Below are 22,843 nucleotides of genomic sequence, written 5' to 3'. Positions count from 1 at the left end.
ACACTGAAGGGCTGGAACAAATAATATACACAGGACAATAGATACAAGCACAGTGAGCAACTACTGAATATGGAGAGGAGGAGAAATTAAGTTTTACCACAGGACGTCTGGAATACTTAAGAATAAATTTGCACTGGAAAAGATTTCTTGGTATACGGCAGCACGGAGGATTAGTGGTTAGTACTGTTGCCTCACAGCAAGAAGGTCATGGGATCAATTCCCATCTGTGGCCTGTGTGGACTTTGCATGTTCTCCCCGTGTTTGCGTGGATTTCCTCTGGGTGCTCCGGTTTCCTCCCACATTTAAAGACGTGCAGATTAGGTGAACTGGAAACTTTATAATTGTCCAGGTCTCCCTTGCAAAAGAGGTCTCGATCTCAATGGGCAAACCTGGTTAAAAAGAAGTTAAATGAATAAAAATAAATAAAAAGCAGATGGATTGGCACTGCTGTCACACCTAAAAATATAACATAATGAATATTAGCAGGCTTCTGTGCTTCTTTTTACATTTCTATGTTCTCTACTCTTCATATGGTCAGGTTATGTGTGTTACTGTTTCCAGTAGAGGTGGGCGATACCAGGAATTTTGGTATTGATCCGATACCAAGTAAATACAGGCCCAGTATCGCCGATGTCGATACAGATACCGATACTTTTTCATATTTAAGCTTCACAGATCCAAAGGATCCAAAAGAGCTAGGATAGAATTTCACCAAATATTGTACGTGACAACAAAATACTTTATTATCACAATCAACATTTTTGTTTAAAAAAATATCACTCAACACAACTTAAAACAAAATCTCCTGAGGTAGAGGGCTGACAAACCACAATACAACAAAATTAACACACTACAAAAAAATTGGCTGGCGCTGCTGAGCCACGTGACAGCGCAACAACAAAAGACCAGAGGGGGGAGGGTGCGCTGCTCCGTGTTGTGTGACAGCGCAGCGCTGCTCTTACAGACAGAGAGTAGACTTTGATGAATGTGCGTGTGCAGCAGTCAGTGCATGGGGGAGAGAAAAAAAGAAGCTTGAGTATCGATATTTTTATGTGAGGATCGTTCAATATCAATACCAGTGTTGGTATCGATATCAATATTAGGATCGATCCGCCTACCTCTAGTTTCCAGCACACTATGGAACAGTATGACACACAGACAACTGTTTCATTCCCACCTCTTAAAATTTACCAATTATTTGCAGCAGCCAAGTTAAATGACAACCAGGTTACGACTTGCCTATGACCAAAAACTTGAGGAATCACCAGATAATCACGAGAAGAGCGTGCTACTGATTGCAGAGGTCGTGGCTGATCACTGGATGAAAAATCAGTCTTGAGTGGTTTTTGCTCATGTTCAAATTCCAGTTGTGACTAATTAGAACATTTTGAAGTCAGAGGAGCTTGGGTCATTGCACAGTCACTTGTGCATCATGGTGCCATGGCCACTGTTACAACCATATGATTAGTAATGTGACTTGCCAAGATTTGTCAGCGCAACCTTACAATCTGTCATGTGATCAGCTCAGCAACTGGTATAAATTTGTTGCCTTCTAGGGCTTAGCTCAAAACTGCCGTGTTACCTCAAAGTGTCAGTAAGGATGATCAACTAGTGCCACCACGTGGACTCCACGTGGAGTTTATGCTGGGTCAGATACACCTGGAGCACCAACAACTGGGTTCTGTTGCCGCAGCTGCGATTCTTCACTGAAAAACCAGCGAAGATCAAAAAGAAAGCATCCATGGATTGAGAGATGATCATTTTTTGGAATCTATGAAAACCTTATCCAGTGACTGGAGAGGGAGTCACAGGGTAATTTCATCAACTTGGTGCAAATGGAACCACGCATGGCGGCATGACCAGTTGAACAACTGGTCGCTGGTCATAAAGAATGGTCCCAAAATGATCTTTATGATCTGGGTGAGATCATGCAACAAAGCATTCCACCAGTTGTAGGATTGCCTGTCGCCAGTATCAAGTACTCATGACCACTTCAGAATCGAGACAAATTTGTGAAGACTGGTCATGCCTCTACCACATCATGGGTCAATTGTGCAATCAAATAGTCATGCAATTTTATGTGCCCAAAGCTTTTGGAGGTATAGATAGTAAATTAGTCAAAGTGCACTACATCTTGAAGAGAAACTAGAGATATTTGTACCAATCTGTAGCAAAGACAGTGGCATTTAAAACCCACTGGGGTCCGAGGGCATTTTTTGGACAGTTCACTCGCCTGGCATAAATGTTTTATTACTGCTGTTAACAGCTCTCCCTGCATCCCACAATTAAGTTTTATGTCTCTTTTTTCAAGACAACCTGTGCTTTCAGAATATATATGTTATTGTTGTGTTTTATAAGTGTAATAAAGGTTTACAATCAAAAACAGGCAAGGAAAAAAATAAAGCGAAAAATTATTTTCCATACACATTTATTCAAAACACACAGCAAACTATAATAAACAACTGTTTTGACTTTATAAAGGTAATTTGAAGTCTTGTCTGAAAGACTGTACAACAAAAAGTTTCAAACAATAAACACAAATGCACATTTTGAACAATATATACAAAATGGTCTATGTGTTTTGTTATTTTGATATGGTAAACAGTGCTTTACGCAGAGAAAGCAACAAAGGTATCCAGTAACATTCACATGCAAACTAGTGAAGCAATCCTGATAGTTACACACTCTTTGTTTGAGCATGTGAGATTGTCATCAGAGGCTCTCCGTCTGCTCCATCTGCTTTCACTTTCGCTGTGTGTAATGGCGCAGGGTGCACTGAGTATGTACTCATTGGAGCACCTAGGGGGCTATTCAAAAGGGTCAACTATTAACATATCACTCCTGAAAACGATCTTTGGCTTTTCACGTGAGGTAAATCTGCCCTATGATTGGATTTTGGAAAACCATGTGACGGTGAACCAATTCCGACTGGACACTCACATTACGCACGTCATCACACAGCTTCTATGAGGAGTACAAAGATGGCCGATGGCTGGCTCGAAAGCCCGTGGAGGTAACCTTTCAGCAAAAAAAAGTAAGTTTCTATCTCATATCATTCAAAAGTTATTTATAATTTAGTAAAGCTTGGTCTTACCCGTCGTATACAATGACATCGGCCCCAGAGGGTTAACTAAGGCTTTTGTGGAAATGAACCCATTTACACATTATTTAATATTCAGTAGAAATTTTATTTTGTTTTGAGAATTTTGTTCAATATCTTTTATTTTCTTATGACTTAAATGCCTAAAAACACAATTTCGCCAGGGTTCATGTGAAATACTGTACACACTAGCACAGTTCGAAAAATACAAAAACTGTTTGGATTTCCACTGAATAAGCTCAAGGTTAAGTATGTATTGAACACACTGACATTCAGTCATTCATTCTCTGTACCTGCTCACTCCAATCAAGGGTTAAGGGTGGTTGGAACCTGTCCCAGCAGTCATGGGGCAGGAAGCAGGGTACATCCTAGTAAGGATGCCAGTCTATCACAGGGCCACGTGTCTACTGTCTGTTTATTTACCCCGCTATTTCTTTTGTGTTTGATTTTACAGAAGTTGATACCTGATTCTCTGATGCAGGAAACAACTAAAGAAGTGAACTCAGCACATCTGTCTCAAAGAGACTGCAGATAGGCATTCTCCGCTTTGATGTGTTGGAAAAGTAAGCCATAGGGTATGTTTACATTTGTAGAAGATCAGTTATTGTTGCATTTGGAAAGCCCCCAAATGAACATGTAAGCTGCTTAACCCCATTTTCTAATATTGTAGGAATAAAAGGCAAGTACCTATGCTTGAATAGCTCTATGTACTATGTACACACAGCAAATACAAACAGACATACAATACCAGTCAAAGGTTTGGACACATTTTCCCATTTGACTGGTTTATGTGGTGTAGTTTACCAAGTAAATGTTTGAAAGGACAATATCAGCGTAGTTGGACAGTTTACCACTTTACCATGAATAATATCAGATGTTCCGTTTATCTATTACAGAGTGTAGACATCTGAAGCATTGAGAACTTTCTCTGACTTTCTGAGAAGAGGTAAGTACACCTGCTGTCTTGTTTTGAGCTCAGCTTGTACTGAGTGATTCTCCTTCTGGGTTTGGCTAATGCTGACTGATTCTGTCACCATTGGCAAAGTGTGTCTCCACATGCACACTCAATCGTCTCCACCCTTCAGCATCCTAACGCAGTTTAATTACAGCCTGCAGGGCGAGAAGCTCCTGAGTGTTACAAATCATGCATAAGTAAAGAAGCCAAAGCAATGCTTCTTTACTTATCCAAAATTAACCAACAGAAAAAAGACAAACAATACAAAAGTAGAAAAATCAAGATTGTTGCAACACCTGATCAAGCAGAGCCTGTCATCTATTATATTGTCCAAATCATCCATTTTTATTTGTTTTTAGCTGCTCCAGACTGCATTCGTAATATGCAGTGTAAACAGGATCTACCTTGTATGCTGAATCATTGAAGGCAAAACATCTTAAGTGATGTAACATGTCCTGGGGATTTTTAGATGGAGACTACAAAAATCACAAGGCCCTGAAAGAGAAGTCAAAATTTGTACATGCACGGTGCTGAGCCTGTGTATCTGGCATGCTGACTGTTGGAACTCTGAAAGGAAAGTTTGAAAGAAGTTTGTTACACTAATAATGCAGTCATCGATAATGTGCAGGGCTTTGCCAGTATTACGGATTTTTATTAACATCGATGACCTCATGGCTTTGGTGATTAAAATGGAAAAGGAATCAATCAGGGTATGGCATGAAGATCTATCCAATCTCCAGCTTTTTGTATATTTCCATGGTAACCTGCTTGGTCTTTAGTTTTTCAGCAGTGCCACACACACACACACACACACACACACACACACACACACACACACACACACACACACACACACACACACACACACACACACACAATACCAAAGCTTCTCCACAGTCCACCAAAAATCATCAGATCCACACAGAAAAGGTCACATATCTGTACACAAAAGAATAAAGAAGATGAACCAAGGGTGGAATTCATAATTATCTTAAAAAATAGTGGCATTGTTCAATGTTTGGTCACTTCAAAATGAATCAACTGTCTGGGTTCATAAAATGCGAGCAGGACGTCAGCAGAGTTCATTTAATATTTCCCGGAACATGGTTTTCCAAGAACTCTACTAACAATGGGCCTCTCATTCACCATTTATTCCAGAATGGCTGGTACAAGTGTTTTAAGAGAACTTCCCACATTCACCAATTTTCTGAAGTCCTTAAATGACTGTATGTTGCATTACCATGAAGCAGTTTTTATTTGAAAATCATATATGAATTACACAACATATGTAATTACACCTGGAATTGCAGTGTAATTTTTAATTTGTTCATATAGCTCAAAAATATACTTAAGTAGCTGAAGTACCTGGCTTCACCCAGCTGAAGAATAAAAAAGCTTTTTCATTTATAACCTTTAACCAATGTGTGTTTAGATTTTTTTTTTTTTTTTTCCACGCCCTGCAGTTACCATTTTTTAAGTATTTTGCCTTGGCAGACATATGCACTTTGTGAGTACTGTAGTTTTTTTGAAGCCTAAAACACCCACATTGATATGCTGATTCCAGTGATGTGCTTAATTTTTTTTCTTGGGCCAGTAGTTCCCTACTTATAAGCATTCCAACCAACCAACACCTTTTATATAGATTTATTGATATTCATTTCATCAGAAAAAGGTGTATACATATTAAATGCAGAAGGCAAAATAATTAATGAAGTAGCTAGATTCTATTATTTAGCCCAAGGCTCAGTCAATAGTCAACATTTGTGTGAAGTCATTTTTTTGGAAGTACAGTAGAGTTGTGCTAAAACTATAACTGTTTCCTAATAATGTTAAGATGTTTTCACGTTCTGTGTTGTATTGACTTAAGGTCCTTTCACACCGTGCTTGCATACAGTTGTGTTGTACGTGCATGTAGTACGCTGGAAAATTGCGCAGCTTTGGCATAGTCCCTGTGTAGGCTGTTGTGTGATTGTGTGTGATTGCATTCCTAATCTTGCTTTCATTTGCTTACTGCCACGTATGTAGCCCCCGCCGCTATTTTTCTGCCTCTCACCATCCACTCGTGCCAACTTTTTGTGTTTTGTTTTTTTTTGGTTTTTTTACATTGTTGAAATGCGCTCTGTTCTCAAAACGGTACATGACAGGCACTCAGATTGCACCCAGGGAGAGGGAGAGAGCACGAGAGAGAGAGTGAGAGATAAACCTTGCATGCTGGGGGTGAGAGGTTTGGCTCAATGACACTACAGACTGGCACACAGATGGATTTGATCCATTGGAAAAAGTCAGAAGACATTATTTCCAGGAGTTAATGACCTTTATTACCGTGCCACAATCGTGAGAGAACTTAAGAAGGTGAAAGTGCGCGTTTCGTGCATAAGGTGTGAACGATGGATATGTCCTATAGCTAGCCATCTGTCAATGAGGAGTTAACCTGGACGTGGAAATGTCCTCTCGCTGGCGATTGGTCTGTGAGCAGGAGTTAATGGACTTTATTTAACTTGCCACAATCTTGAGAGAACTGGATGAGGTGAAAGCACAGCGGAGATGCATCTGGTGGTCACGCCTGCAATCCGTCCATGAGGAGTGAACGGAGGACATGTACTCTCGATAGCGATCTGTCCATGAAGAGTGGATGTGGCCATGTCCTCTGAACGTGGATGCTTGGCTTGCTTCTTTTTCTTCCGTGGTTTTGAAGCTTCACTGACAGCAAAGCCCAGCGGGATCAATAAAATCTATCAATGCATGTATGTACTACTAAAAGAATTTCAAAATTTTATTTGCGCCCTTGCACGAAGCCATGCACAGTTTACAACGAGTCACCACAATACACTGGGGAACCTTCAGCACTGTAAACAAGCACAGACTACTTAGCCACATGAATATTCTATTAAATAAAATATAATGTAAATATGCCCATAAAGCATCCAGTGGCCCAAGCTATCAGCACACTAATTTTGCTGTAGATGCAATCAAAATTGTAGATTTATATTAACATCACATGAGCGTGCATGCACACAAACACACACACACACGGTTTTGTCTTTATTTAAATAAGATTCAAGATAAGATATTCCTTTGTTATTCTCTCCAAAGGGGAAATACATAAGAATCACAAAGTTCACCAGGCAAAGGAGCACAGCACAATGCAAGTTTTATAGCTCATTTCCATCAAATGCCTATTGGCTTTCACACCAACACCCATATTGTGTCAATAGAAGAAGAAGAATATGTTACTGAATTGTGCTCATTTGACACTCTTCATTTCCCAGGAGGTTTAAGGCCCCCTGACACTTGCACGATTTTGATGTATGACCTGTGTCATGCAGGAGAGTAACCCCATCGTTAACGGGTGTAGACTGAATGTAAGAGGTCACTGTTATGACCTACATTTCCACATACGAGGTCTATTAGAAAAGAAACCGACAGTTTTATTTAAAAAAAAAAACTATATGGATTTGAATCACGTGTGATTACATCAGCCAAGCTTGAACCCTTGTGCGCATGCGTGAGTTTTTTCACGCCTGTCAGTGACGTCATTCGCCTGTGAGCACGCCTTGTGGAAGGAGTGGTCCAGCCCCCTTGTCGGATTTTCATTGTCTGAGAAGTTGCTGAGAGACTGGCGCTGTGCTTGATCAAAATTTTTTCAGAAACTGTGAGGCACATCCGAGTGGACACCATTCGATAAATTCAGCTGGTTTTCTGTGAAAATTTTAACGGCTGATGAGAGATTTTGGATTGTTTCTGTCGCTGTAAGGACTTCCCATGGAGCGGGACGTCGCGCAGCGCTCCGAGGCAACGTCGTCATCCTGTTTCAAGCTGAAAACCTCCAAATTTAAGCCTCTGTTGACCCAGGACGTCGTGAGAGAACAGATAACTTTCAAAAGAGGTCGGGATCAGCAGTTTATCCGGACATTCCACTGTTAAAGGAGATTTTATTAATGAAAGACGTGCGGACGGGTCCGCGCGTCGGGACGCAGCCGGCGCGGTGCAGCGGCACAGGAAAAACACCTCCGTGTTGATAACCATCTGTAAAAACCAGGCGGCTTTTGGTGGCTTTCAGTTGAGTGAGTATCTGAGAAATTGTTTAACAGCAGGGCATGTTCCAACTTGTCCTTAAGGCTTCCAACGGAGGTGGTTTTCCTGTCCACACGTCTTTCATTAAAAAAAAATCTCCTTTAACAGTGGAATGTCCAGATAAACTGCTGATTACGAGCTCTTCTGAAAGTTCTCTGTTCTCTCACGACGTCCTGGGTCTACAGAGGCTTAAATTTGGAGGTTTTCAGCTTGAAACAGGATGACGAGGTCGCCTCGGAGCGCTGCGCGACATCCCGCTCCGTGACGTCCCGCTCCAAGGGAAGTCCTTACAGCGATAGAAACAATCCACAATCTTTCATCAGCCGTTAAAATTTTCACAGAAAACCAGCTGAATTTCTCGAATGGCGTCCACTCAGATGTGCCTCACAGTTTCTGAAAAAATTTTGATCAAGCACAGCGCCAGTCTCTCAGCAACTTCTCAGACAAAGGAATTCCGATGAGGGGGCTGGACCACTCCTTCCACAAGGCGTGCTCACAGGCGAATGACGTCACCGACAGGCGTGAAAAAACTCTCGCATGCCCACGAGGGTTCAAGCTTGGCTGACGTAATCACACGTGATTCAAATCCATATGTTTTTTAAAAAAATAATAAGGTCAGATACTTTTCTAACAGACCTCGTAAAATCCCTCAAATTCACAACAGCTAGTATTTCTTGGTAACAGTTGTTAAATATGTTGGCATTACAATAGTTCCTTTGATATTAGAGTATATTACAGAGTGTAAAACTAACCTTTCAGCACCTTCACATGTGACCTGGGGTGAACACCAGTTGTTTTATTTTACATCAAGCAAGGAGAGGTTTTTTATTACTTTTATTTCAAAATAAATAACTTGCCAGGAGACAATTCTTTAATTATAGGTTTGATAGATTTTATTGTACAGCATCAAGCAAGTAAACAGGTGGACTTCCTCATGAAATAGCATATTAAAGCAAGTAAAAAATATTAAAAGTGGTTTAAAAATTTATTTAAGTCTTTTTGTTTGGTAATGAACTGTAGTTTCTAATTGTCCTTAATGAAAGACCTCCTTGAATTGATTTCAACAGATGAGTTGAATCTGTTGAATTTATTTTGGTGTATAAATGACTCTTTCTTTCTTCATTCTTGGAGACTTCAGATACTGATAAGGGTATTTAGATTAATGACAGTCAAATAGTTGTCCAGCCTTTGTTAACATGACTTGATGTAACGTCTCTCAGTATCCAGGATGAATGGCTAGATAAAGACATGTGATCATTGATGTGGTTTCTCTCTGTGCACAAGTCTAACAAGCATGAGTGGAAGATGTGATCTCTCAACAGGGACTCATTTGACATAATGGATTTATGGGCCCAGGTTGGACCTGCGCTTTCAAATATTTGTGCAAAAGCGTCCTTGCTGTTATGTTTACAACAGCTTTAGTTTGTGGTCTTGTGATGTCTCATGGATGGTCTTCATCTGACCCCGTCTTAGGCCCCCTGCTTTTCTCCCTTTATATAGCAACCCTAGTGTGCATTTTTGGATTACCTTTCATTGCTATGCTGATGATACTCAGTTATACATGCCGATAACTGCTGGTAATCTCATCCACATAAAATCCTTAGAAGATTGCCTTGCATCAGTGAAAAGCTGGAAGTCTAGCAATTTCCTACTTTTAAACTCTGACCAGACTGATGGTTCTTGGTCCAGTGTGACATCGGCATCAGCTGACGCTTAGCCTAGACTCGTGTGTCATACATCACACTGACAAAGTGAGGAACCTTGGGGCAATTTTTGATCCTATGTTGTTCTTTGACCCCCACATTAGAGATATTACAAGGACTGCTTTCTTCCATCTGCGAAATATAGTAAAGATTCATTCCATCCTGTCTATGGCTGATGCTGAGACCCTGATTCATGCATTTGTTTCTTCTAGATTGGACTACTGCAATGTTCTATTTTCTGGTTTACCGCAGTCCGGCATTAGGGGTCTCCAATTGGTTCAAAATGCTGCTGCCAGACTTTTGACAGGAAGCAGAAAGCTTGACCACATTACACCCATTTTGGCATGTCTTTACTGGCTTCCTGCCTTGTGAGATCAGATTTTAAGATTCTGTTATTAACCTATATAATTATTCATGGACTAGCACCTACCTACTTAGCTGCGATAATTAAACCCTATGTACCGGCCCTAACTTTGCGTTCTCAGGGTGCAGGACTACTTTGTGTCCCTAGGGTAAATAAAACGTCTGCGGGTCACAGAGCTTTCTCTTATCGTGCACCAGGTTTGTGGAATGATCTCCCTGCATCAATAAAACAGTCAGATTCTGTAGAGACATTCAAGTCCAGACTTAAGACGCACTTACGTATATTCCCTTTCGTATGGCCAGCATACTGGCATAGTATGTTACTATGCCTTCTACCCTTTTAAGTTCATTTTATTAGGAAACAGAGCTTGCCGCAGCCTCAACTTTATCTAAAGTCTGGGTCTTGTAGTGAAGCTTAGGGCTCCTGGCTGGCAATCACCTTAGCATTTCTTCTGTTTTTCTTGTTGCTTAATGCTGACAAATTATACTGTATGTGTTGTCTTTCTGCCACCTGATTTTTTTCTCTCTCTGTTTGAGGTGTGGCTCCGTCCAGAGATGGAAGTGGGTGTCTCCTTCTGCAGGCCTCCTGCCCTGTGCACCAGCATGGACTCCCAAAATTTCCTGTACATTCATTTTGTCTAGTGTGTCAGTAGCATGGCCCAAGCAGAGGGTCACCCCTTTGAGTCTGGTCTGCTTGAGGTTTCTTCCTCAAATCAACAGAGGGAATTTTGTTGTGAAAGTGTAGGAACACGGACCAACAACAGGGGGCGTAAATGAACGGGCAATGGATAAGCCAAACAATAACAATTTAATGTTGTAAATTGTGCCAACGGAATACAGACAATAACAAGTTTGGAACTACAGTCAATTACATGTTGAGTGACGTGTGGGCAGGCTTGAGGATAGGAGACGCACGTCCAGAACCGAGCCGGATCCCACACGGCCCTCATCGCCAACGGATCTGAAGAACACCCGAAGCCGCCAAGTCCTGGGTCCCCAGGTGGCCACCGTCTCCAGCTGTCAGACCTGGCACTGCTGGCAGAGAACAAAAACAGCACAGATGAGTGTGAGTACACACACTCAGTAATCCCACTGTCTGTGTTCCTTTGGGAGGGAGCACCTCCACCTCCAATCACACACACGTGCAGCTCCTGTCTAACCACTTATCTGGATGGGGTGTGAAGTGAAGCCGTCGCTGATCACACCAAACGCCAATCCCACGGATAAGGAAACACTTACAGGAAAAACGGCTGCAACGAAGTTCAGACTATAAGTTAGTGTTCAGTTCAGACACAGCAGAGAATATTACCTCTAAGGTAGCTGATTTCTCGGCGGGGAGGTGGAGTGGCAGTCCGCCCTTTATGGTGATGGTGATGTGATGTGGATGAGTGACAGCTGGTGCTGACGAGGAGCGACAGCTGTCATTCCCGGTTGCTATGATGCCCTCTCGTGCTTGAAGCCCGCACTTCAAGCAGGGCGCCATCTGGTGGTGGTGGGCCAGCAGTACCTCCTCTTCAGCGGCCCACATAACAGGACCCCCCCTCAACGGGCGCCTCCTGGTGCCCAACCAGGCTTGTCCGGGTGACGCCGGTAGAAGTCGGCCAGGAGGGCCGGGTCCAGGATGAAGCTCCTCTTCACCCAGGAGCGTTCTTCGGGTCCATACCCCTCCCAGTCCACCAAATACTGGAACCCCCAGCCCTTCCGACGGACGTCCAGGAGTCGGCGCACAGTCCAAGCCGGCTCCCCGTCGATGATCCGGGCAGGAGGCGGCGCCGGTCCGGGGGTACAGAGGGGTGAAACGTGGTGAGGTTTGATGCGTGACACATGGAAAACCGGGTGAATCCACAGCAAAGCTAGCAGCTTCAGGTTCACTGTGGCTGGACTGAGGACGTTGAGTATGGTGAAAGGTCCAATGTATCTGTCCTTCAACTTCTGGGATTCCACTTGCAGGGGAATGTCTTTCATGGAAAGCCAAACGTCCTGCCCAGGCTGATACGTAGGGGCCGGGGAACGCCAGCGGTCTGCATGGTTCTTAGCCCTCGTCTGGGCTTTGAGCAGGGCAGAGCGGGCGGTACACCACACCCGACGGCACCTCCTCAGATGGGCCTGGACAGAGGGCACCCCGACCTCTCCCTCCACTAGCGGGAACAATGGGGGCTGGTACCCCAAACACACCTCAAACAGGGAGAGGCCGGTAGCAGATGATACTTGGCTGTTGTGAGCGTACTCGATCCAGGCCAAATGGTTGCTCTAGGCCGTTGGGTGCACGGAGGTTACGCAGCGGAGGGCCTGCTCCAATTCCTGGTTCGCCCACTCTTCAGCGGCCCACATGACAAATTTTTCCTTACCGCTGTCGCCTGTGTGCTTGCTCTGGGGGTTGGTAAGGTTAGACCTTACTTGTGTGAAGCGCCTTGAGGCAACTTTGTTGTGATTTTGTGCTATATAAATGAAATAAATTGAATTGACCCCACACTGACATGATGATTAAGGTTGACGTCCACACCGCAATGTTCAACATTCCACAAGAGAAGGTACAACAAGCACACTACCGGTTACATGCAACACACAATATTTGTCAGAGAGCCTAGTCAGACAGTAATCTGAAGTCTCTCCCTATGTGCAGTATTTAACATGAGAGTGACCTCCTCTGTTTCCCTCTCTTTGTCCTTTTGTCTGGTCTTGAATGTTGATGTTCTATTTTCTACTTTAGTCATTGGTTATATTATCTGTTAAACTTCAGTTACATGTTGAGTTCTGTTCTAGTTTAGTCTCTGCTTTTTATTTTCTTGTTGCTTAGTCAGTGTGTTTTATCACGTTAGGTTTTGCGGATTATCTGTTATTCTTCAGCCACTTGTTGAGTTCTGTTCTAGTTTAGACCCAGCCTTTAATTTTCTGTTGATCTTTTTCAGTTCTTGCATTTTAACTCTGCCCTCCTCTCATGATTGGATTTTAGGTATCTTTATTTCTTAGTTGTTTAACATTTGTTTTGTCACCGTCACATTTCTGTTATTGCTGCTTTTGTTTAACATTTGTCTTGTCATTGTGACATCTGTTATTGCTGCTTGTGTATGACACGCCCACCTGTCACTCCACTCGTCTCATCCGGCCACGCCTTCCTCCCTGCACCTGCTTCACATCACTCACTGATTACTCTCTGTATTTAAGGCCCATGTGTTCCAGTGCTAGTTCGTTGCCTCATTCCAAGCCTCCTGTGTTTTTGCCATTTTTTTTTTATTGCTGTGTACGACCCTCGCTTGTTTTTGAACACGCCTTTTGTCAGAGCCTGTTAACCTGCTTCTCTGTACCAGAACCCTGCTTGTTTTTTGACTCCATTTTTGCCACCTCCTGTATACCTGTTTACCCGTGCTACAACTCTGCTCGTTTACTGACCACGCCACGTCTCACGACTGTCTGTACCTCTGCCGGTTTTGTCTGACTTGTGTATCAACCTCAGCCTGCTTTTTTAAAGCCTTTTTATTAATCCCACGTCTGAGCAATGAATCTGCATGTGTCCGCCTGCCGTGCCGTGTCATGCCACCTCAGTTCCCGACAAGGACTCCAACTCCACCTGGAATTCAGTGGCCACCCCAGTGGGGGCTGGTGTGCCAATAGATTTCCCTGCCTAGTCCAGTACAGGCATTCAAATGAACAGTTGGGAAATTACTACAATTCCACAATAATCATTTAATGTCCTTCTGAAATTCAGCAGTTTCACAGATAAAGTTAACCATTTACAGGTGCTGGTCATATAATTAGAATATCATGAAAAAGTTGATTTATTTCAGTAATTCCATTCAAAAAGTGAAAGTTGTATATTATATTCATTCATTACACACAGACTGATATATTTCAAATTTTATTACTTTTAATTTTCATTATTATAACAATTAATGAAAATCCCAAATTCAGTATCTCGGAAAATTAGAATATTACTTAAGACCAATACAAAAAAGGATTTTTAGAAATGTTGGCCAACTGAAAAGTATGAACATGAAAAGTATGTGCATGTACAGTATTCAATACGTAGTTAGGGCTCCTTTTGCCTGAATTACTGCAGCAATGCGGCGTGGCATGGAGTAGATCAGTCTGTGGCACTGCTCAGATGGTATGAGAGCCCAGGTTGCTCTGATAGTGGCCTTCTTCACAATACCCCATAGATTTTCTATGCTGTTAAGGTCAGATGAGTTTGCTGGCCAGTTAAGAACAGGGATACCATGGTCCTTAAACCAGGTACTGGTGGCATTGGCACTGTGTGCAGGTGCCAAGTCCTGCTGGAAAATGAAATCTGCATCTCCATAAAGTTGGTCAGCAGCAGGAAGCATGAAGTGCTTTACAACTTCCTGGTAGACGGCTGCGTTGACCTTGGACCTCAGAAAATACAGTGGACCAACACCAGCTGATGACATGACACTCCAAACCATCACTGACTGTGGAAACTTTACACTGGATCTCAAGCAACGCGGATTCTGTGCCTCTCCTCTCTTCCTCCAGACTCTGGGACCTTGATTTCCAAAGGAAATGCAAAATTTACTTTCAGAGAACATAACTTTGGACCACTCAGCAGCAGTCCAGTCCTTTTTGTCTTTAGCCCAGGCAAGATGTCAAGTCAGCAGTCTTCCCCATGATTGTGTAGCCTACAGAACTAGACTGAGAGACCAGTTAAAGGCCTTTGTAGGTGTTTTGAGTTAATTAGCTGATTTGAGTGTGCCACCAGGTGTCTTCAATATTGAACCTTTTCACAATATTAAATTTTTCTGAGATATTGAATTTGGGGTTTTCATTAGTTGTCAGTTATAATAATCAAAATGAAAAGAAATAAACATTTGAAATATATCAGTCTGTGTGTAATGAATTAATATAATATACAAGTTTCACTTTTTGAATGGAATTACTGAAATAAATCAACTTTTTCATGATATTCTAATTATATGACCAGCACCTGTGCTGTAAATTAGGCCTCATTCATACACTGGAAAGGAACAGTATCAAATACAACACTCAAGTTCGTGAGCAAGGAACATTTCACCATTTGACACCAATTACACACACAGTACAACATTCTATACTGCACTGCCATTACCTTCAGCCAAACAGATCCTGGGTTTCACAATGACACCCCCTTAAAAGAATAGAAAACATCACCAAATGTAGACTCTTTCAAAATATGGAAAAATCCCTCAGTTGACAAAAGAGCATTATGTACATACTACAATGTTCACACCACCTTCAAAAAGAGAGAGGGAGAGAAACAATGTGTGTGTGTGTGTGTGTGTGTGTGTGTGTGTGTGTGTGTGTGTGTGTGTGTGTGTGTGTGTGTGTGTGTGTGTGTGTGTGTGTGAGAGAGAGAGAGAGAGAGGACTGACTCGCCTAAATAGGCGAAGAGCAGTTAGTCCACAGTCGAGACTCGATCCAGAAAACTATTCTTCAAATCCTCACATCTTGACCCCATTACGACAGTCGTCCCTCTCCAAACTATTCAGCGAAGCGGTTTGCGCATTTTTTCTTGCAAACCTGAGAGCAATGTGCGACCACATGCCTTTGTAAACAAACTCAAAACTCAAACAGAACCTGGTTCCATTTGTAAGAAGTGAGGCTGGGAGCTGGGTTTAGTTGGCATCTTGCTGCTTCTTTTCCACCTTCCAAACTCCGAGCCGGAGCCGCCTACGTGAGCGCAGCCAGTGTGCGGCAGTTTGTGGTCGCTCCTTTATCCCAGGTTCCCCTCACTTCCCAAAAACTGTGTCCAAAAGTTCTTCAACTTACTCTGGTAGGGTTTGTTTCCGCCCAAAATAGCAGCACTTTGATGAATCAAGGGGCAAAAATTGTATCGCGGGTTGCCCCCACCCAAACCATTAAATTTGGTGATGCTGATTGGCTATATATTTATTATTTTTCCTTAACAACCACACACAATCGGTCCAGCGGGGAAAATTCTATCACCCCCAAGATAAAAATTTGGCGATGCTGATTGGCCAAATATTTCTTATTTTTCCTTTGCAACATACGCAATTGGTCATTTCGCTGCACTTAAAGGGGCTCTTTGAGTGATCGCCCAAGAAGAGAAATGATACGTTCTGTCGGTGGAAATTAATGCACTGTTGAATGAAAGTCAGTTGGTGGAAATGTTGTTTTAATAATTCAGATTACATGTAGGCACATACTATAACCCCAGTTCCAATGAAGTTGGGACGTTGTGTAAAATGTAAATAAAAACAGAATGCAAGGATTTGCAAATCCTTTTCAACCTATATTCAACTGAATACACCACAGAGACAAGATGTTTAATGTTCAAACAGATAAACTTTATTGTTTTTGTGCAAATATTTGCTCATTTTGAAATGGATGCCTGCATCATGTTTCTAAAAAAGCTGGGACAGTGGTATGTTTACCACTGTGTTACATCACCTTTCCTTCTAACAACACTCAATAAGTGTTTGGGAACTGAGGACACTAATTGTTGAGGTGGAATTCTTTCCCATTCTTCCTTGATGTACAACTTCAGTTGTTCAACAGTCCTGGGTCTCCGTTGTCATATTTTGTGCTTCACACATTTTCAATGGGTGACAGGTCTGGACTGCAGGCAGGCCAGTCTAGTACCTGCACTCTTTTACTATGAAGCCACGCTGTTGTAACATGTGCAGAATGTGGCTTAGCATTGTCTTGCTGAAATAAGCAGGGACGTCCCTGAAAAAGATGTTGCTCGGATGGCAGCATGTGTTGGATGTACCTTTTCAGCATTGATGGTCCCATCATAGATGTGTAAGTTCCCCATACCATCACAGATGCTGTGTTATGTGTCGGACGCAGCTCGGAGAACCGACCAGCGTTTGAAGGACCCAGTATGAAATAAGCAGAGCACGGTACAAAGGCTAACTGAATTTAATACATAACAGTGAAATATAATAAAAAGGTGCGGTCTGGCGTGGTGCGCTCCCAGCAGCGCTAACGGTCCGGAGCCAGAAGCTGTTTCGGACCCAAGGACCCCGCCGACACCCCCCAGGTGACCGCAACAACCGAGTCTGTGAAAGAAGGAACCATTATGTGAGTCCACACTCTACACACAGAACACTTAAAGGTGTACAAACAGCAAACACTTCCTGGCTTGATTGCTGATCAGCTTCCAACCTGCAGGCATGGAACATCCAGTTCATAAAACTCCACCGCAGTGGAAGCTGATACATGACTAACATACAGCTCAATACAATAAGGTGTGAGGGACACCACATTTACTGACTGTATAACTGTTAGTCACAAAATCTAACGTACCTCAGGAAGTGTGCTGACGAGCGTGAGACCTCACCCCCTCCTCTTTCACAGACTGTGCATCAAACCTGGACGTTTCTCAGCATCCGCTGCTGATGAGATGGCTCCCGAGACGACGATCTCACCCGTCTGGTCACAAGGTCGAGTCTCTGGCAAATACACACTGTGCACTCCAGTCTTAAATGCCAACATGCTCCAATCCATCCAGATGCACCTCAGCTGTGAGTCCTGACGAGTCGCAGGTGATCAGGGTGAGGTCCTGACAGCCTCAGCAACACAGCCACTCAGTCCCAAATGCACGCCACCTGGGAGGAAAACAAAAAGACAAACAAACCGGCAGCCAGGCCCCCCCAGCCATATAACAGTACCCCACCCTCACGGGAAGCCTCCCGGCGACCACACACACCTGGCCCAGGAGAAACACCCCCCTCCAGGGACCATGGCTGGAAACCGCGTCTGCGTTCGTCCTCCAACAGACTGGTTGAACTGGCTGCATCTTTGCCCTTGTTTGACAGTCTCAGCACAGGTGTGGCCAGGAGTTCCTACACCTGTGCGGTCAGCCTTTAACCAAACATGTGTGATTAGTCAAAACACAAAACAACCAAAACACCCCCCCCGCCCCAGGGGACCGTCCCATCAAACCCCAGGGAAGGGGAAAAAGGAAAAACAACCCAAAGCCAAGCCTACAAACAAAAATGCCAAAATACCCCCCCTCCTCCCCCCCAAACGACACGCAGGGACCAACACCCCCCAGAGGGCCACCCGCCAGCTCCAGGAGTAATAACCACGGCCGAGGTCCCTCTGGGATCCACCGTCACCCACGGGGACTACCAGCGCCCCCCAGAGGACCACTCGTCAACCCCAGGAGACGCCTCGCCTCACGACCAATGGACCCAGCCCCGGCCGTCCACGGCTAGATGGACCCAACGCCCCCTCCCCCCCAGAGGACACCACAGTCAAACCCTGAGGGCGGAAACTGGGGGAGGGAAAACAAAAAAAAAAAACCCAAACCCCCCCCCCCCCCCCCTCCCGGGTGCAGAGGCCACATGGGAAACGCCCAGCACAACCTAACTGCACCCCTCCAGCAATGCCGACACTACGGCACACCCGGCTGGAGTCAGAGGAGAAGAGAGGGCACAACAAAAAACAAAGAGAAAAAACAACCCAAATACCACCCCATCACCCCCCAGGGGACCGTTCCATCTAACCCTGGGGATGTGAAACAAAAAGAAACAAAAGAAAGAAAAAAAAAAACAGACCAACACACAGTTGTTTGGGTCCCCGTTTTTTTTTTTTTGTTCTTGGTTAGCAAAGGCTACAGGGTCACACCCCCAGACAAATAGTGGACAACAAAAAAGAAAAGCCCACACAAAAACCAACTCAAAAAACACCCACACAAAATAAACTAACACAAAACAAATCAGTGAGTTATACCGTCAAGCTCAACCAAATGGAACACACCTGTTCCTACTCCAGAGCTTGACGGTACCGTGATTCAGTCACCACAAGGGGGAACCAGAGTGCTAAAAATGAAAAAAACCCCTTGGGCGACAGAAAAAAACAAACGAGCTGCTTTTGTGTGCGCAGCTGAGTGCAACACACAACCAAAATGTGCTCAACTAAATAACGCCGGAGCTGATACAACAGACGCAGTAGTTACCTTTATCCAGGGAAACGGGGCTACGACTGTAACACAGGAAGCCCAGCGACCCGTGCTAACAGAGCTCCGCCGTGCGCGTGAACCCATTACAAACGCACTCTTGCAGCTCCCGTTTACACCTCCCATCCGGTCGGAGTGTGACGCGAAGCCGTCGCCAGTCACACTCCACCACGATCCACGGATGAGGCACAACACAGGAACACGGCTGCAAGAGAGCACAAATTAGTATCCAGTAATGGGTCTCAAACACGCACCTTCCGGGCGGAGAGCCCCGCAACTGATCCGGATAACCACTGAACGTCTGCTGCCGCCTTCCCGGCGCGTTACCATCTCTGCTAACACTGGGTCCGTGATGTTTGGCCAGAGACTACTGTTATGTGTCGGACGCAGCTCGGAGAACCGACCAGCGTTTGAAGGACCCAGTATGAAATAAGCAGAGCACGGTACAAAGGCTAACTGAATTTAATACATAACAGTGAAATATAATAAAAAGGTGCGGTCTGGCGTGGTGCGCTCCCAGCAGCGCTAACGGTCCGGAGCCAGAAGCTGTTTCGGACCCAAGGACCCCGCCGACACCCCCCAGGTGGCCGCAACAACCGAGTCTGTGAAAGAAGGAACCATTATGTGAGTCCACACTCTACACACAGAACACTTAAAGGTGTACAAACAGCAAACACTTCCTGGCTTGATTGCTGATCAGCTTCCAACCTGCAGGCATGGAACATCCAGTTCACAAAACTCCACCGCAGTGGAAGCTGATACATGACTAACATACAGCTCAATACAATAAGGTGTGAGGGACACCACATTTACTGACTGTATAACTGTTAGTCACAAAATCTAACGTACCTCAGGAAGTGTGCTGACGAGCGTGAGACCTCACCCCCTCCTCTTTCACAGACTGTGCATCAAACCTGGACGTTTCTCAGCATCCGCTGCTGATGAGATGGCTCCCGAGACGACGATCTCACCCGTCTGGTCACAAGGTCGAGTCTCTGGCAAATACACACTGTGCACTCCAGTCTTAAATGCCAACATGCTCCAATCCATCCAGATGCACCTCAGCTGTGAGTCCTGACGAGTCGCAGGTGATCAGGGTGAGGTCCTGACAGCCTCAGCAACACAGCCACTCAGTCCCAAATGCACGCCACCTGGGAGGAAAACAAAAAGACAAACAAACCGGCAGCCAGGCCCCCCCAGCCATATAACATGCTGGCTTTTTAACTTAGCGCTGGTAACAATCTGGATGGTCTTTGTCCTCTTTTGGACACGACGTCCATGATTTCTAAAAACAATTTGAAATGTGGACTCATCAGACCACAGCACACTTTTCCACTTTATGTCTGTCCATTTCAAATGAGCTCGGGCCCAGAGAAGGCAGTGGCGTTTCTGGATGTTGTTGATGTATGGCTTTCGCTTTGCATGGTAGAGTTTTAACTTGCACTGGTAGATGTAGCGAGAAGTGTTCCTGAGCCCATGCGGTAAGATCATTTTTACACAGTGATGTCTGTTTCTGATGCAGTGCCGCTTGAGGGATCGAAGGTCACGGGCATTCAGTGTTGGTTTTCGGCCTTGCCCCTTACATGTAGCAAGTTCTCCAGATTCTCTGAATCTTCTGATTATATTATTGACTGTAGATGATGGAATCCCTAAATTCTTTGCAATTGAATGTTGGGAAACATTGTTCTTAAACTTTTGGACTATTTTTTTCACGCAGTTGTTCACAATGTGGTGATCCTTGCCACATCTTTGCTTGTGAACGGCTGAGCCTTTTGGGGATGCTCCTTTTATAGCCAATCATGACACTCACAATTAGTGTCCTCAGTTCTCAAATGCTTGAGTGTTGTTAGAAGGAAAGGTGATGTAACACAGTGGTAAACATACCACCGTCCCAACTTTTTTTGAAACATGGTGCAGGCATCCATTTCAACATTGAGCAAATATTTGCACAAAAACAATAAAGTTTATCAGTTTGAACATTAAATATCTTGTCTTTGTGGTGTATTCAATTGAATATAGGTTGAAGCGGATTCACAAATCATAGCGTCCCAACTTCATTTGGATTGGGGTTGTATTAAATAAAACTGACATTGCTAATACTTTAAAAAAAATAAATTTTCTAATTTTTCCTCTCCACATCTGGGAGGGCGGCGCCCAAGCGCCCCCTATGGGCCAGCCGGCACTGGGCCACCCCATGACTCCACCAGACAAAAAAAAAAAAAAAAAAAATACCATTTATAATCCTGTTTTCTGCTTCTGTTTGTGATATTCTTCTCTGACTCATTAAAAAAAAACATTCTATAGTGTCCCCCTTTTCCCCAAACAGCAATGTGATCTTGTATAAGTATTGTGATGTAGTTACAGTGATATGATATAGCTATATTTAGGAACAACATGAAGATAATTGGTGAAGAAATGAAGAAGTTGGTGTTATAAAGTTATGCTGCGATTTACAACTTATCAGAAGCTAAAGCAGTGAGAGCATCGGCTGTGATGAAACACAAACTGACCTCAGCCAGTGGTTTGTGTCTCTACCAAGAGCAGAAAGAAAGCCACTGATAAAAAGATAAGAAACCAATTGCAAAGAGTGATGACTGTGCCTTGTGGCAACCTCTTCAGTGTTTTATCGTAATAACCATGCAGCTGAATGTGAAAGCATTTTGTCTGCTCTTTGGAACAGCCCCTGAATGCATCATCAATGAGCATTCCCTGGTGAGCTCACTTTTAATTGCACAAAAAGTTAAAATTATATTCATAATTATGATTCATTGCGTGTCTCAAGATGGCTTCATGTAGAATGTTGTTTTTTAATTCTGTAGTGTTATTAACCATTCCAGTTGTATGGTTTGGCAAATGATTGCCGGTAAGACGGTTCCCAGCGTTTTTCCTTGGAACTCCCTGAAGGCCATTTGTACATAAGAAAGGATGAGCCTCTCCCAGCCCGTGCACATGCACGCAAACACACACACACCATTCCCAAAAGTGATTTGTTCCAAATCTTATTTCCCCCTTGAAAAAAACTGACATGATGTTGTGGTACTTCCCCTTTTCTCTTTGGCTTATGCAAAGAAAATGATCTTTTTAATTAGTTTTGATTGTCAGGTAAGTGTGTTATTATGACTTTATTTACACAGCTCCATACAGTGTGTCAGCTTTAGGGCTGTTTGTTATCAGAAATGGGATGTAGCATTCATAACTAGTTGTAGTCTTACACACCTCTCTGCAGCTTCTCTCCCCCTGCCATCCCCTCATTACCCCATCCCCGTAGAGACGGTGCCTGCTCCCAGACCACCAACAACCAGTAAAAATCTATTTAAGCATAAAAATTCAAAAAGAAAAAATAATATAGCACCTTCAATTGCACCACAGACTAAAACAGTTAAATGTGGTCTATTAAACATTAGATCTCTCTCTTCTAAGTCCCTGTTAGTAAATGATATAATAATGGATCAACATATTGATTTATTCTGCCTTACAGAAACCTGGTTACAGCAGGATGAATATGTTAGTTTAAATGAGTCAACACCCCCGAGTCACACTAACTGCGAGAATGCTTGTAGCACGGGCCGAGGCGGAGGATTAGCAGCAATCTTCCACTCCAGCTTATTAATTAATCAAAAACCCAGACAGAGCTTTAATTCATTTGAAAGCTTGTCTCTTAGTCTTGTCCATCCAAATTGGAAGTCCCAAAAAACAGTTTTATTTGTTGTTATTTATCGTCCTCCTGG

Source organism: Thalassophryne amazonica, chromosome 13, assembly GCF_902500255.1.
Source record: "Thalassophryne amazonica chromosome 13, fThaAma1.1, whole genome shotgun sequence".
Taxonomy (NCBI): Eukaryota; Metazoa; Chordata; class Actinopteri; order Batrachoidiformes; family Batrachoididae; genus Thalassophryne; species Thalassophryne amazonica.
The sequence above is the reverse complement of the archived record's forward strand: the minus strand, read 5'-3'. Positions refer to the sequence as shown.